Here is a 15,445-nt window from a genome sequence, read left to right as displayed (position 1 = left end):
ACATTAAAAAAAAAACTACAGGAATACCACCAATCATGGTAAACATAAAATATGGTTAATCTCTTCATAAAATATATTCAAAATAAATCATTTTCCATCAACCATTCATAAAATATGGCTATCATATTAAGGCATATATAGAGCCATTGAAAATGAGTTCTATGCTCAAAAAATCAAAGCTTAAAGAGCTATGAGCATGAATGCAAAAGGGTGCTCATTATCTCATGGTAATGGTATCAAGTGAGCCTCCTAGCTCAACCAAAACAGAATAGGTCATCAAGTACCAAATAACATATAAAACCAACATCTTGATGCATATAGACACCTTAGGCACGTGCCATTGGCTATAAGTACTTTAGTTTCTAACTCTTGATAACGTTGATGATAGTGTTGATGTCCATCTAGAGTAGGGTTTCGGGAATTCACAAGTCGATATTTTGGGCACAAAAATAATGTTGTGTAAGCATATAATACTTAATAAGTTCAAGTGGAATTTACAAGACATACAAAGAATATACAAAACAAGTTAAGCATGGGTGCCTTCATATCAATTGACATATAGCGTATTTCAAAAGTGACTTGTTAAACGTGTTCCTCATTTAAAACAAATCAGAAGATAACTTTCATACAAATGCACATACATGTAAAACAATTAACTTTACTTTTAAGTTCACAACTCAACATTTCAATTCATTTTCATCGATCGGTATCTCATATCCATGTAAACTTTATCGCCCTAAGAAACTTTAGAAAAATGGTCCTGGACACACAGTTAACCACCACCACACCAAGACAACCCATGTGAGTGTAAATTACACCACACCGAAAAAACATAAATGTAAGGCCCAAAGGTACTATATACATCTCTCCACCATACTAAAATAGTCTCTAAAGAGACGGTGTATATTTGATAATCTACAACAAATGTTAAAGCATTGAATAAATTGACAAAACTCCAACTCTATATCAAACCCATACAAAAATGCACATATGACCCTAATTGGTATATTGACCTATCATCAAATATAGTAGTTAAGTAGGATCAATTCTGTGTTAAACTAAATCAAAAGATTTTCTGTAGAAAAAACCAAAAAAAAACTCACTCAATAACACTTTATGAATTGTATACAAAGACTCAATGAAAAACAAGAACTCAAGACACTTTTTATTCACTGATTTACATCGTTTATATAGGTTGAAACTACAACAACTTTAGCTAAAAAATAGGATAACTCAGAAGCAAAATCATAATCAGATATTTAAACCATGGTTTTAGCTAACCATTCAACAACTTTATTAAAACTAAGTTGAATATTTCATCTGTTGATATGCCCAAGATTTTAGGCCACTAACTAAGTCGGTGGTGAACTTTAACACTCCCCTTCAATGCCAACTCCAAACCTTTTCACAATCCCAAGCTGTGAGCAAAACTTTTCTAACTTAGTTGTACTCAAGCCTTTTGTGAACAAGTCTGCAACTTGGTTATCAGTCTTGACATAGGACAACTCAACTTCTTCTTGTAACACCTTCTCCCTAACAAAATGGTAGTGCACCTCCACATATTTGGTCATTGCATGAAACAAAGGATTTTCTGCTAAACGGATAGCTGACTGATTGTCACAGTAGAGGGGTATTGCATAATCAACTTTTTAGTGCAAATCTTCAATAAGTTGCACTAACCATGTGCTTTCTTGGGCTGCCATAGTTGCTGCTCTATATTCTTCCTCTGTTGTTGACAAAGATATAGTTGGTTGTCTTTTACTACACCAAGAAATTGTGCCTAAACCAAACTTGAATACATAGCCAGTGGTTGATCGACATTTATCGTGATCCCCTACATAGTCAGTATCATAATAACCAGCTAGTTTGCAAACCTTATCTTTCTTATATAGAAGACCATAATCAATAGTACCCTTCACATATCTTAGAACTCATCGAACTGCTTCCAAGTGTTATTTCTTAGGATTCTGCTTATATTAACTCGCTGCCCCAATAATATAAGAAATATCAAGTCGAGTTAAAGTTAGTTAAATGAGACTACCTACAAATTGCTGATACATCAACCTATCTTCCAAGTCTTTCCCTTCATGAGCACAAAACTTGGTGTTTGGTTCCACTGGTATAGTAATGGTCTTGCAATTGAGCATTCCAAATTTCTGTAACAAATCTTTTGCATATTTTTCTTGACAAAGAAACATGCATTCTTGTGTATGATCAATTTCTAGCCCCAAGAAGTGTTTAAGTTGGCCAAGCTCCTTCATCTGAAAGCTGATTGACAAGTTTTGTCTAACTTAGTGGATTTATTCACTATTATCTCTAATGATTATCAAACCGTCCACATACACCAACACTATTGCCAACTTCCCTTCACTAACTTTGACAAACAGTCTAGAATCTACATGAGCCATAACATAACCAGCTTGAGTTAAAAATTCAGCAATCTTACCATACCATGCTCTCGGCGATTGTTTTAACCCATATAATGCCTTCTTTAACTTGCAAACATAACTAGGATGACTTCCACTCTCAAATCCAATAGGCTGATTCATGTAAATTTCACGATCTAGCTCTCCATGCAAAAATGCATTCTTCACATCCATCTACCACAACTTCCAATCTTTGCTAGCAACAAGAGCCAAGAGAACTCGAACAGTAACAATCTTTGCCACCGGACTAAACTTCTCTTCATAGTCCAATCCATATTTTTGAGAAAATCCCCTTGCAACTAACCAAGTCTTGCACCTCTCAACTGATCTATCAGGATGATAATTTATTTTATAAACCTATTTACAAGATATGGGTTTCACATCTGATAGACGTGGCACAAGCTCCCAAGTCTGGTTTTGTTCTAATGCAGCAATCTCTTCCTCCATTGCTTTTACCCACTCAGAACCTTAAGACGTTTCTTCATAAGTTGTTGGATCGACCAAGGGTTTTTGCTCTGCTACAGCTACATTAGCATATTTTGGATTTTGCCTTCGAAATCTAGTTATTCTTCTAAGTTGTGGCTGCAAAGTTTCTTCACCCTCTGGATTGATTTCAGCCTTCTGCCTCTGATGAACACCATTTCACCAAGGATTTGTTTTTGTCTCAACAAACTCATTGTCTTAAATTTTTTCATTAGCTATAGGACTTAGTTGTATCTCAAGAAACTGCTCCTCTATTTTCCTTCGGGGTTGATATTTTTTTACTTCAAAATTTGGCAACTTCACTTGTTGTGGAGTCCACCAAGAAGAAGCTTCATCAAACACTACCTTGCGTGATGTGTAGCATTTATCAGTCACAGGGTCACAACACCACCATCCTTTCCTTTGGTTATCATATCCAACGAAGACACACCAGACTACTTTCTTATCGAACTTACTCCTTAAATGATCTGGAACAAATACATAGCAAATACACCCAAACACTCGAAAATGACCAACAACAGGTTTAGTATCCTATAGTACCTCAAATGGTGAGATGAAACCAAGCTTTGGTGTTGGAAGTTTGTTAATGACATGAGCAATGGTCTTCATAAACTCTGCCCAAAACCTTCTAAGTATATTTTTTGCATAAAGCATACTTCGACATGTCTCAGCAAGATGTCAATTCTTCCTCTCAACAACTTTGTTTTGCTGTGGTGTGTTGGCACATGTGAATTGGTGATGAATCTTGTTATTTATCACATAGGCAGAAATCTCATCTGATGTGTACTCCCCATCATTATCTGTGCGTAAGCATTAAATTTTTCTACTAACCTCTGCTTCAACTACTTCTTTAAATTCTTTAAACTTAACAAATGTCTCTGATTTTTCTTCATAAAGAAAACCTACACATACCTTAAGGAATCATCAATAGAAGTCACCATATTGTGCATCCCACTAATTAAAGGTTGCTTGACACGCCCAAATACATTAGAACAAACTAGCTCTAATGGAGCCTTTACTTTGTACTTAGATTTTTCATTTGGTAGTTGATGTGCCTTACCGAATTGACATGCTATAGAAACAGTATCATCTCGCACTTCAAGTTGAGAAAGACTCTTTCGTATTGACTTCTTCATCATAACTTTCAGCTTGTGATAGCTGACATGTCCAAGCCTTGCGTGCCACAAATTTGTCGTCTCATTCTTCTTTTTTTGTCTATAAAGTAGTTTTTACTGACATCACATAGACAGATTCCATTCTTTTCCCTTCCATGGTTGGTGTTCCTGAGACTTTAACATTTTTGAATACCTTTACACCCAGTGGACTAATCAAAACATGGTGGCTTGCAGATGTTAACTATGCCATAGATAATAATTTTTTTTCATGCCAGGCACATGATAAACACCTTGAATTGACATTGGATCAGAACTAAATTGAGGTACGATAGTTGTCTTACCAACATGGGTGATAGGTAACCTTAAGTTGTTAGTCGTTACCACCACACGATTTCCTTTGTACACTGCAACATCTTGAAGCTTTTCTCGATCACCAGTCATGTGATTAAAACAACCAGAGTCAACAATCTAGTCGTTCTTGTAGTCAATCTTCTGGGAAGTTGTTACTGAGAGTGCCAAGTCTTCTTCTTCCATAGCAAAGGATGCTTCAACATCCGACTCATCATCACTCTGAATATCTTATTCAGATGTCAGTGCATTACTCTCAACAGCTTTCTTCTTGGACCAATAGTCTTTGGCTATGTGACCCTTTTTACCGTAATTATAGCAATCACCATCAAACTTCTTCCTCTAGTTGGATCGGTTGTTGTAGTTGTTATGCTTTTGAGTTTCTCCAAATTAAGAACTCTCATGATGGCTTTTTGATTTGCCATCATTCTTTCTTGGTTTGCTTCTAACATTATACCTGGGCTTTTCTTTGCTCTTTCAACTAAAAAGTGTCTCATCCTCAGTTTTGATTGAGACTCCACCCATTCGTTTTGCCAAAGCATCTTGACCCATCAACAGATTCTCAAAATCTACAAACAATTGTTGTGTTGGCCATCATTGAATTGTAGCAACAAAACTCCTGTACTCTAATCTCAATCCATGAACGATGATTCTTTTTATTCTAGAATCCACAATATGGGAACTAGAACCAAGTTCAAAAATATTACGGCATAAGGCTTTTACCTTGGTGAAGTACTGGTTGATTGCCAAATCTCCTTGCTTTATTGATAACAATTCATTTTCTAAGAGCTATAGCCTTGTGTCATTTTCCCGTGAGAAAAGTTCTTCTAACGTGTCCCATGCCTATTTTGGTGTGCCAGCATCTCTGATATACTCTATTATTTTTTCCTCTATAGTGGTTTTAATTGTAAACATAGCCTTGCCTACATTGGCCTTCCACTTCTTTAAGTTGTTAGCTTCTTGAGGCACTGGTGAAGGTTCATCTCCACTAACAATGTCCCACACATCTTGAGCCTTCAAGTAAGACTTCATACATGTTGTTCATGTGTTGTAATTATGATTATTAAGCTTTTTTATTGCTCCAACAACTGAAAAATAACCATGATTACCTTTACGAACCTAGCATTGAGACCACACTATGAAACTAAATCGAAAGATTTGCTGTATAAAAAACCAAAAGAAACTCACTCAATAACACTTTATGAATTGTATGCAAAGACTCAATGAAAAACAAGAACTCAATACACGTTTTATTCACTGATTTACATCCTTTATATAGGCTGAAACTACAACTTTAGCTAAAAATTAGGACAACTCACAATCAGATATTTAAACCATGATTTTAGCTAACCATTCAATAACTTTATTGAAACTAATTTGAATATTTCATATGCTGATACGCCCAAGATTTTAGGCCACTAATTGAATTGGTGGTGAACTTTAACATTCTGCACTTAAGGAGCTCGTTTTCTATGCAAATTAAGATTCTTCAAATTATTATTTAATTAATTGTAATTAAATAATTGAAGTTTGAAGATGGAGTTAAATTAATTAGTCACTATGAGATTTTAGAATAAGGAAATCAAATATATTTCCTCATAGATTCTATTACAGTAAAGTTGTTATAACTTTAACGAAATTGGATTTGGGTTGAGAAAATTATTTAAAAAAATGCACATATAAGTTCTTAGCATTAAATATTTTGAATTTACCATCATTGATACTGAGTCTATTGTGGATCAAGTGTTTAAAGATCTGAAAGTCAATGGTGTCAGAAAATACGGTTTTGGAACCCCATATTTGATGTTCGAGTCTATAAATATTAATATTTAATATTTACGATGTTAGTATTAAAGTCTATTAAAGTTTGGTCCCTCAGCTTTGTCAATTTGATATTTAATTAAGATAAAAGGATTAAATTGTAAAAGTGATAAAATTAATCGAAATGGATTTTTATTAGCCAAAGGACCAACCTATTATCACAATTTACAAAAATTTCATATAAATTTCAATATATTCACAATTTAATCCCTAACTCAAAAGTAACAAAATTTATTTAAGAAATTAATCCTATTTCATTTTATGCTCCAAAATCTACCATAAATATTCAAAACTTCAATTAATATCAATGACAACTTTAAAAATCTTTAAAAATTTAAAAACAGATATACAAATTAACTGGACCTAATTGTAACGATATCAAAATATAAAATTTACTAAAAAATGAAATAAACTTGCAATGCAACGAGAACAATCGACAGAACCTCTAAGCTATCTTAACAATTGTATTTTGGTGGTAGAGAAATAATAAGAAAGAAAATGATCTATGTTTTATAAAATATTATTAAATTTTACTTTAGTTTAATTTGTATCATTAAAACATTATTTTAACCTATAATCCACCACATATATCATCCACTATAATCTAATATGGTAAAATTTCCTTTTAAAGCCCTCAATTCATGTTTTTGTAATCGTTTAACACATATAAACTAATAGTGATTAATTTTTCTTTTTTTATGATTTAGTCATTTTTCCTTAATTAACCATCCAATCACTAAAATTTTTGGACCAAACTTCAATTCACCTATATAACATTTCGATAAATATTTAATAAAAATATTCACATGCTCAATTTACAAAAACAAAGTCATAATAGCTCAATTTCCAAAACCACTTAACTTTCAATATGCACCATTTATACCTTAATTAACTAACCAATTAATAAAATTTATTAAATCACGATTCAATATTATACTATATTTGACTCATTTTTTAATTAACTATATCTGTGAACTCTCTCGTCAGAATTGTGGTCCCGAAACCATTGTTTCTAATAGCACTAAAAAACAGACTATTACAATATAATTTGTCATTTTTACTGAAAAACAGACTATTACAATATAAATTGTCATTTTTCCTTGAGGTATCAATACCTTATAAAGGGATTCGGTGCTTTAGTAATTTTTCTATAAATTTTCAAATCATCGAACCTTAAAATAGTATCAAAACAGAGGTAAAGGATCGATACCTTAGGACTGGTATCGATTCATTTGGTTTTAAATCATTTTTTTTCTAAACATCAAGGTTTAAAATGGTTCTTGTACCTAGTAGGGTGTAACACCCTAAAGCCTGACCTAGAAGTTAGACCGAATTTTGGGAGTTACATTGGCCAACCAAAGTGGCGGAGATAAAACTCATTTATAACCATAGAAAATTCTTCGCTAAACCCTTATGCTTCGTAATTTTCGTAGATTAAATAATACGTAGTTGTTTTTAGAAACCACATATAAAAAAAAGTTGAATAACAGTTAGGAATAAATCAAATCAGTGTTTTTAAACAATTTTGAAGTAACTTAAAAATCTTCGTACCACAGTACACATAGACTTATGAAAAACACTATAGATATGAGCTACGCGAGCTCAGTGTGAGTCTGAAACATGAACATATGACAAAAGACAGAGTGACACAATAAATACTTAATACAAGCATATGTATAAAAATATCACTTACAAAAATCTCAATCGGTATGTTAAATACAATATCAGAACATATTACATGACATTAACTATATTGTCAATAACCAAATGTTCTGACAAATAGACGTATATTCAGATGCGAATGGATGCACAAGTCAAAATCCCACCCCACCAACCAAACAGCACTTTTTCCATCCAGCACACCACATAATGGCTATGGTAGGCCCGTCCACCATGCACACCATATAGAACCATAATAGGTTCATCTGCCCTACACACCATAACGTAGAACTATGCTACTTGAGTAAATGTATACAACTAAGCTGATATACGTATAAGATAGTACGGTAAACTACTATATAAAAGTATCGCAGTTAAAACTGCTAAGTCTGTCTTCCTTCTCTTCATAACCAGATCCCAAAATTTTCATGTTATGCAACAATGTACACATTACGCAGACAACATCCAAAAACAGACATTAACATTTCTAGTTGAACAGATTCATATTTGATTACACTTATATTCTAATATTCAGTTACGACAATAATAATAAACTCATACTTATTCATCACATAAACGTGCAATAAAATTAAGGCCCATAAATGCACATATATACACAAACCAAACTAAATCGACTCTAAAACACAGTTACCGAGGCTTGAACAAGGGTCTGATAACATAAAAACACAAAACAGACAGTTTATGACTCAAAACAAAAATTTTGCAAAATAGGGCCACAAGGCCGTGTGCCCCAGCCGTGTGGAGGGCTACACACCCATGTGGAGGAGACAAACACTCGTGTGACCAAGTCACATGGCCGTGTGAGTAGCCCGTGTAACTCACTGTCCAAAAGTGCCAAAAATAAAGAGCAAAAAAGACACGATTGTGTGGAGATCTCACACGCTCGTGTAGGGATACATGTCCATGTGGCCGGGCCGTGTGGTACCAAAAACCATCGAAAACCCTAAATTCCCAATTGCAGACGGCCATGTGGATCGCCCGTGTGCGGCACACGACTATATGGCCACCCGTATGGTCACGGAACCACGCTAAGATAGCCTGAAAATCATGCTTTTGATGTCAAAACGATCCCCAACCCTTGGTAACCAGAATTATGGCAAATCATATAGAATTTCATGCAATTCAGTAACAATACGATACTTCAAATAACCAATTTCATAAACACACAAGACATTATCAAATTCCACCGTAATTCAATACCGAAGTTAAACCATTTCAAAACACACAACTTAGAACGCGATATCAAGCACCAATGATCAATCGATTCGCTCTCAAGAAACTATTTGGAAACCTCAATTTCACACAACTTAAACTATAAGAACTTCAATTAACAAATAATAAAAACAAAAGTAACTCTATCATAAACCTCATGAACAAAACCTACCCGTTTCACCTCCGATAAAACAAAACACACAAGGACGATTAGTCTTGACAGACAACACGTAACGTGAGTGTAAAATGGAAGAAACAAGAAATCAAAAGAACTAGAATTTGAGGAAAGAACCAAAAAATAACAAAGGGAACACCAACAAAAAAAATAGGGAAAAGGAAATGGAATAGAACGTGAAATTGAAAAACCCTCCTCTTTCAAATTTTAAAAGTAAATCTTTAAAAATTAAAAAGAAAAACCAAAATAAATTAATTCCTCAAAACACACATGAGGACTTGAACCTGAAATCCAAAGGTAAACTAACACACTCACCACCACCAAACCAACAAGCTCATTCTAACATTCAAACGCGAAAACCCCCTCAAGTGCTCGACCTATTCAATGACCCTAACCACAACCTCAAAACTTCTATCCCCAAATTTTGGGGTATTACAAGGGGTATCGATACCTGATATGAAATTTTAAAAACTTTGCAATTTGGTCTTATTTCATGCTCGGGTCAACAATTGAGCTTTCGTAAGTTAGATTAAAGCTCGAATTTAATTATGTATCATATTGTAAATGTGTATGACATGTTTGTATGTTTGAATTATTATTTTAATGTATTATTAATTGTAGTTGCTATGGTAATGAATGTAGTATTATATTGCTCGAACATGACAATTGGATCGAGGTGGGTGTTACAAAGTGCATGAGTTGCAAATTCTAGCATTAAAATTAAATGAACGAGAAATCAAGATTTCTAATTCACTTCAAATTTTTACAAATTTATCCAAGAAAGATTCTAACCCACATTACTAACAAACATATAATATAAAGAATTTAAATAACCAATTTTTTATAATTTATGTAATTAAGTTAGGCCCTAACCCACTAGATTGGGACTTTTACATATCAAAATTTAGGCACTTGAGCTTTAGTTTGGTGGTGCAATAATTATTTATATAATAATAATTATTTTGTTTTTATCGAAACTAATTTATTGAAATAACATAATCTTCTTAAAATGTTTTTGAATTGAAGAAACATAATTTTATGGTAAATCGTTATGTTATGAAAAAAAACATACCTTATGCCACGAGTTATGTTTGTGCTAAGTCACATATTCTTTGATGAAAAGAAACAAGCAGTGCCTATCTAATACTCAAATGTGCTATTTTCACTGTTCTGTTCTTTTCATTGTATTCTAGAGACAAACTTAAAAGCATTAAAGGAAAGTGTTTTTTCACGCCTCAAGTCTTAACTATATTCTCTTCTTCTTACTCCTTGCAACACAAGTTTCTAACCATCATCACCATGTCACAATTGGAACACCACACTAACATGTTGGTTACCCTACTTTATGATACTTTGCCAACACCCCAAAATTTTCCAGGAGACGAAATATCTTGGTTAAAACACATCTAATAAGCTTTTTAATTTCATCTAATATTTGATTTAATGTCACTTTTAAGCAATGTCTTTCCATTAACAATAAAGTTAACATGTAGGGATTAAAGGGTCATTTTTTCAAACAAACAGAAGCTAAAATATTCCTTTTAACAGTGGAGTTCTTAGTTTCTATAAGCAGAGTTTAGAGGGAGTCACATACTCGTTTAAGGTGTAGTAAAAATTAAAAGGGTAAACTACACAGATTGTCACCAAATTATAATTTTTTTTTTATTTTAAGCACCTAAAATAAAATATTTGCAATTTAAGCACTCGCATTACATTGTTCAATTATTTTGATCACCCATGTTACTATCGCAAACGACAAGCTAACGTAGCAATTAAAAAAGTTAGTATAATAATAAATTTAGCCCTTAATTTTTACAAATTATATCGATTTAGTCATAATTTTAAAATTAACCCTAAAATTTATAAATATTTTAATTTAGTTTATTCTAAAAATTCAAAAAACATAAATATTTTCAAAATATATAATAATAAATTCAAATTTTATATTAATATTGATATTAAATAAACATAATATTAATATAATTAGTTTTATTTAACATTAATATAAAATTTAAATGTATTATCATGATTTATAAAATTATTTATGTATGTTTATATATTTCATTGAATCTTTTAGAATTAAGATCAAATTGAGAACATTTGTAAATTTTGAGTTAATTTTTAAAATTATGACTAAGTTGATATAATATATAAAAATTGAGGGTTAAATTTGTTATTATATTGATTTTTAACTATAATGCTAGCTTGTTATTGTATTTTAACGGAGCAACTAAAATGACTGAATTATGAAGCGCTGAATTATGAAGCGTGGGTAATTAAATTATAATTTTTATTTTATTTTGGATACTTAACAAAATTTATAGTTAGATAATTGTCTGTGTAATTCGCTCAAAATAAAAAAAATTATATTTCTAAAAAAGGAGATAAGTGACCATATTTAAAATCTATTTATAGAATTAAAATATTCTTATGATAATATTTAATAATGTTCATTATTTTATTAAAATAATTATTAAATAATTTCTTCAATAAAAAACTGATATTGGACCAAAAGCTGAGGACCCAGTGGACATGTAGTGGGAGAATTGGAATGTTAACATTGACTTCGAAGTCAAACACCAACCGAGAAACAGCAATGAAGGAATAAGTAAAACATTGTATGTCTCCGTCAATCACGCCACACTATTAATTTGTTGATTTATATAAAAAAAAATGTATGTCTCTAATTGAAACCCTGGAAATTGACTTGATTGGCGTTTTATTTGGATTTTTCATAAGATGACTTAATTAAAAAAATATTTATTTCAATCAATTTTTTAGTATATATACATTCGTAGAGTGCTAGTTATTCACAACTTAGCAATTAGCAAAGAATAAACCCAGAAATTAGTGTAGTATCCCAGCATATAGTGCAAAACAACAAGATGAGTTTAATCCATGCCTTTTTGTTTTTAATTTTTGGGACATTGGCATCTCTTGCTATGTCCCGAACAATCTATGAAGCCTCTGTTGTTGATAAACATGAGCAATGGATGGTTGATTATAGTCGAAAATATGAGAGCAAATTAGAGAAGGAGAAGCGTCTTAATATATTCAAAGAGAATTTGGAATACATTGAGAGCTTCAACAATGGTGGAAATAGAAGTTTTAAGTTAAGCCTGATTTATTTGCAGACATGACACAAGATGAATTCATTGCAGCTCACACTGGATACAAGATGCAAGACAACCCCATAATGCCTGAGTCAACATCGTTCAGGTATGAGAACGTATCAGATGTTCCGACAAACTTTGATTGGAGGGACCAAGGTGCAGTCACTCCTATCAAGAATCAAGGTCAATGTGGTAAGTAATAATTTATATATATACATAAAATTGTTGACTGAGTAAGCATTCTTTTTAGAAAGTGAATTACATACAACACGTCGCTTTTAAAGATTGCATGCAATAAATAATCGGCTTAATAACAATTTTGACTACAAACATTTACATGTTTTGTCAAAATGACCATAATTGTATTTTTGAGTCTTTTCTAGCCATCAACTTTTGTTTTTTTTCCTCAAACAGTTTGTTCTAACAAATTTGATGAAAATATCGTTAAAAAGTTAACGAGTATGATGTAGAATTTCATATGTAGAATATTTTAATGAAATGTAATTTATTACTTAGATAACCCAATAAGATAATTACATGTGAAAATAATAAAATAAATAAATAATATATGAAATTTAAAAAATAACTCTTAATTGAAACCTCTCCATAAATAAACATACGAAAGATTGAAATATTTTAAAAAAATTGAAGCCTTGAGCCATTTTCTTTAAATTAAGTTTTATTTTTAAAAATTTCATATATTATTTATTTTATTGTTTTCACATGTAATTATCTTATTGAGTTATTAAGTAGTAAATTACATTTCATTAAAATATTTCACATATGTTAGAAAAAGAGAAAAGTTGATGGTTAAAAAGGCTCAAAAATACAATCGGGCTATTTTGACAAAACACACAAATGCTAGTGATCAAATTTGTCATTAAGCCTAAATAATAAAACTTAAGGTTTGAAATTAATAATAATAGATGTGATATGTATTAAATTAAAATAAAAATAGTTTAAATTGCAAGTAAAAAATAAACAAGTAAATATATTATATTAAAAATAATAAATACGACCCGCTTGTTTATTTTAATATTGTCACTTCTCTTGAATTATTATCAGGTTGATTTGTAATCAACTCAACCAATAACATCATCAATATATAAACAATGGCTGAAAATATTTTTATAATAAATTTAAAATATATAAAATAAAATCTTGATTAAAGGGTATTTTTTTATAAATATTTGCCACATGGGTTTAGATCACATCTTATGCAAAATTTTTATTTATTTTTTAAAATTTGAAAAGACAGTTATTATTGTAATAGTATAATTTACTTCACCTGTAACATTATTTTTGTATTTTCCTTCATTATTCGGTAATTAGTTAGATCAACTCAATCAAAAGTTTATATATTATTATAGATTGGCGTTGAAGCATTCATTTATTTATTTATTTGCATTAATTGCTTTATACTTAACAACGGGTTATTGTTGGTTTAGTTTTGCAGGATGTTGTTGGGCATTTTCAGCAGTGGCAGCCGTTGAAGGGATAATCCAAATCAAAACTGGTAAATTAATCACATTATCTGAGCAACAACTGTTGGATTGCAGCACAAATGGAGGAAACCAAGGTTGTAGTGGAGGATGGATGATGAATGCTTTTGAATACATCACCCAAAACCAAGGAATAACCACCGAAGAAAGCTACCCATATCAACAAATGCAAGAAACTTGCGACGCACAGATAAACAAAGTTGCCACCATCAATGGCTATCAAATGGTGCCTCAAAACGACGAAGAAGCATTACTTAAGGCCGTCACAAATCAACCGGTCTCGGTGGCACTCGATGGATATGGACAATCCTTTCAGTTTTACAAAGGTGGAGTGTTTACAGGAGATTGTAGCAATGATCTCACCCATGCAGTCACCATTGTTGGATATGGGACAAGTGAAGAAGGTTTAAACTATTGGTTGATTAAGAATTCATGGGGAGAAACTTGGGGTGAAAATGGGTATATGAGGATTCAAAGGGATGTGAATACACCAGGTGGGTTATGTGGCATCGCCATGAAAGCTTCGTATCCAATTGCATAAGTTCATATAATGGACTTTTCTCTACTGATATAAGTGGTTGTACTAGATCAATGTTTGAGGATATTTTTCTCAAAAACTTATTAAATATTTTCTTCTTTACAACGGAAATTTATTTATAAGATAATATTTTATAATAATTAATATCTTATATATGTATTTATTGGGGATGGCCCAAGAGTCCCACTGTGCCCTACATTATATATTGCTAAGTGTGAAATCAAGTAGAAGCTGGAAATAAGTGTCACTTTTATTGAAGATAGAAAGCTGGCTTTTATAGCCTTACAAATGACAAATATAGAATCACAACTAACACCTATATCACCTATAAACAAGGATCACCACTAGTTTAAACAAATACAAAGAGTTCTTCCTAAAGAATAGGACTTATTGAAACAGCAAATAGCTTTGAAAGCACTAAATAATTCAAACAATTCCTCCCCTAAACTATTTTGCATATTTGCAGTTAGTTTACTTCTCCACAAATTCCAAGTTTTTCCCTAAGCTTTTCAAATGTCTCAAACTTCAATTCCTTAGTCATGATGTCTGTTGTTTGCTCCTTTGTTCCACAATGGACAAGCTCAATAACTTTATCATTAGACAATTCACAAAGGAAGTGGTACCATACATGAATGTGTTTGCTCCTTCCATGCAATACAACATTATTTGATAGTTTGATGGTGGAGGCATTGTCACAATATAACGTGATACTTTCTTTTTGAGGATGATTGAAAGAATCCAAGATTCTTCTCATCCAAGCTACTTGACAAGCACATGACACTACTGCTATGAACTCTGGTTTGGTGGTAGATAAGGTCACTACTGGCTATTTTTTTGAAGACCACGCAACGGCACATTCTCTAAACAGAAAAACATATCCTGAAGTGATCCTTCTGTCATCTTGATCCCCAGATAATCACTGTCTGTGTAGCCAACTAACTCGCTATTTTCACGTTTTTTGTACAAAATGCCTAGCTCTAAGGTTCCTTTTATATATCGAAGGACCCTTTTTGTTGTATTAGGATGAAGTTC

The 15,445-nt window shown here is 32.0% G+C and overlaps 1 pseudogene; it reads left to right on the top strand.

Annotated features, from left to right (window-relative positions):
- The first annotated feature begins 12,099 nt into the window (after nucleotides 1-12,099).
- Nucleotides 12,100-14,475, top strand: LOC105766323 (zingipain-2-like; annotated as a pseudogene).
- The last annotated feature ends 970 nt before the right edge of the window (nucleotides 14,476-15,445 follow it).

This window comes from Gossypium raimondii, chromosome 5 (genome assembly GCF_025698545.1).
Source record: "Gossypium raimondii isolate GPD5lz chromosome 5, ASM2569854v1, whole genome shotgun sequence".
NCBI lineage: Eukaryota > Viridiplantae > Streptophyta > Magnoliopsida > Malvales > Malvaceae > Gossypium > Gossypium raimondii.
The sequence above is the reverse complement of the archived record's forward strand: the minus strand, read 5'-3'. Positions and strand labels throughout refer to the sequence as shown.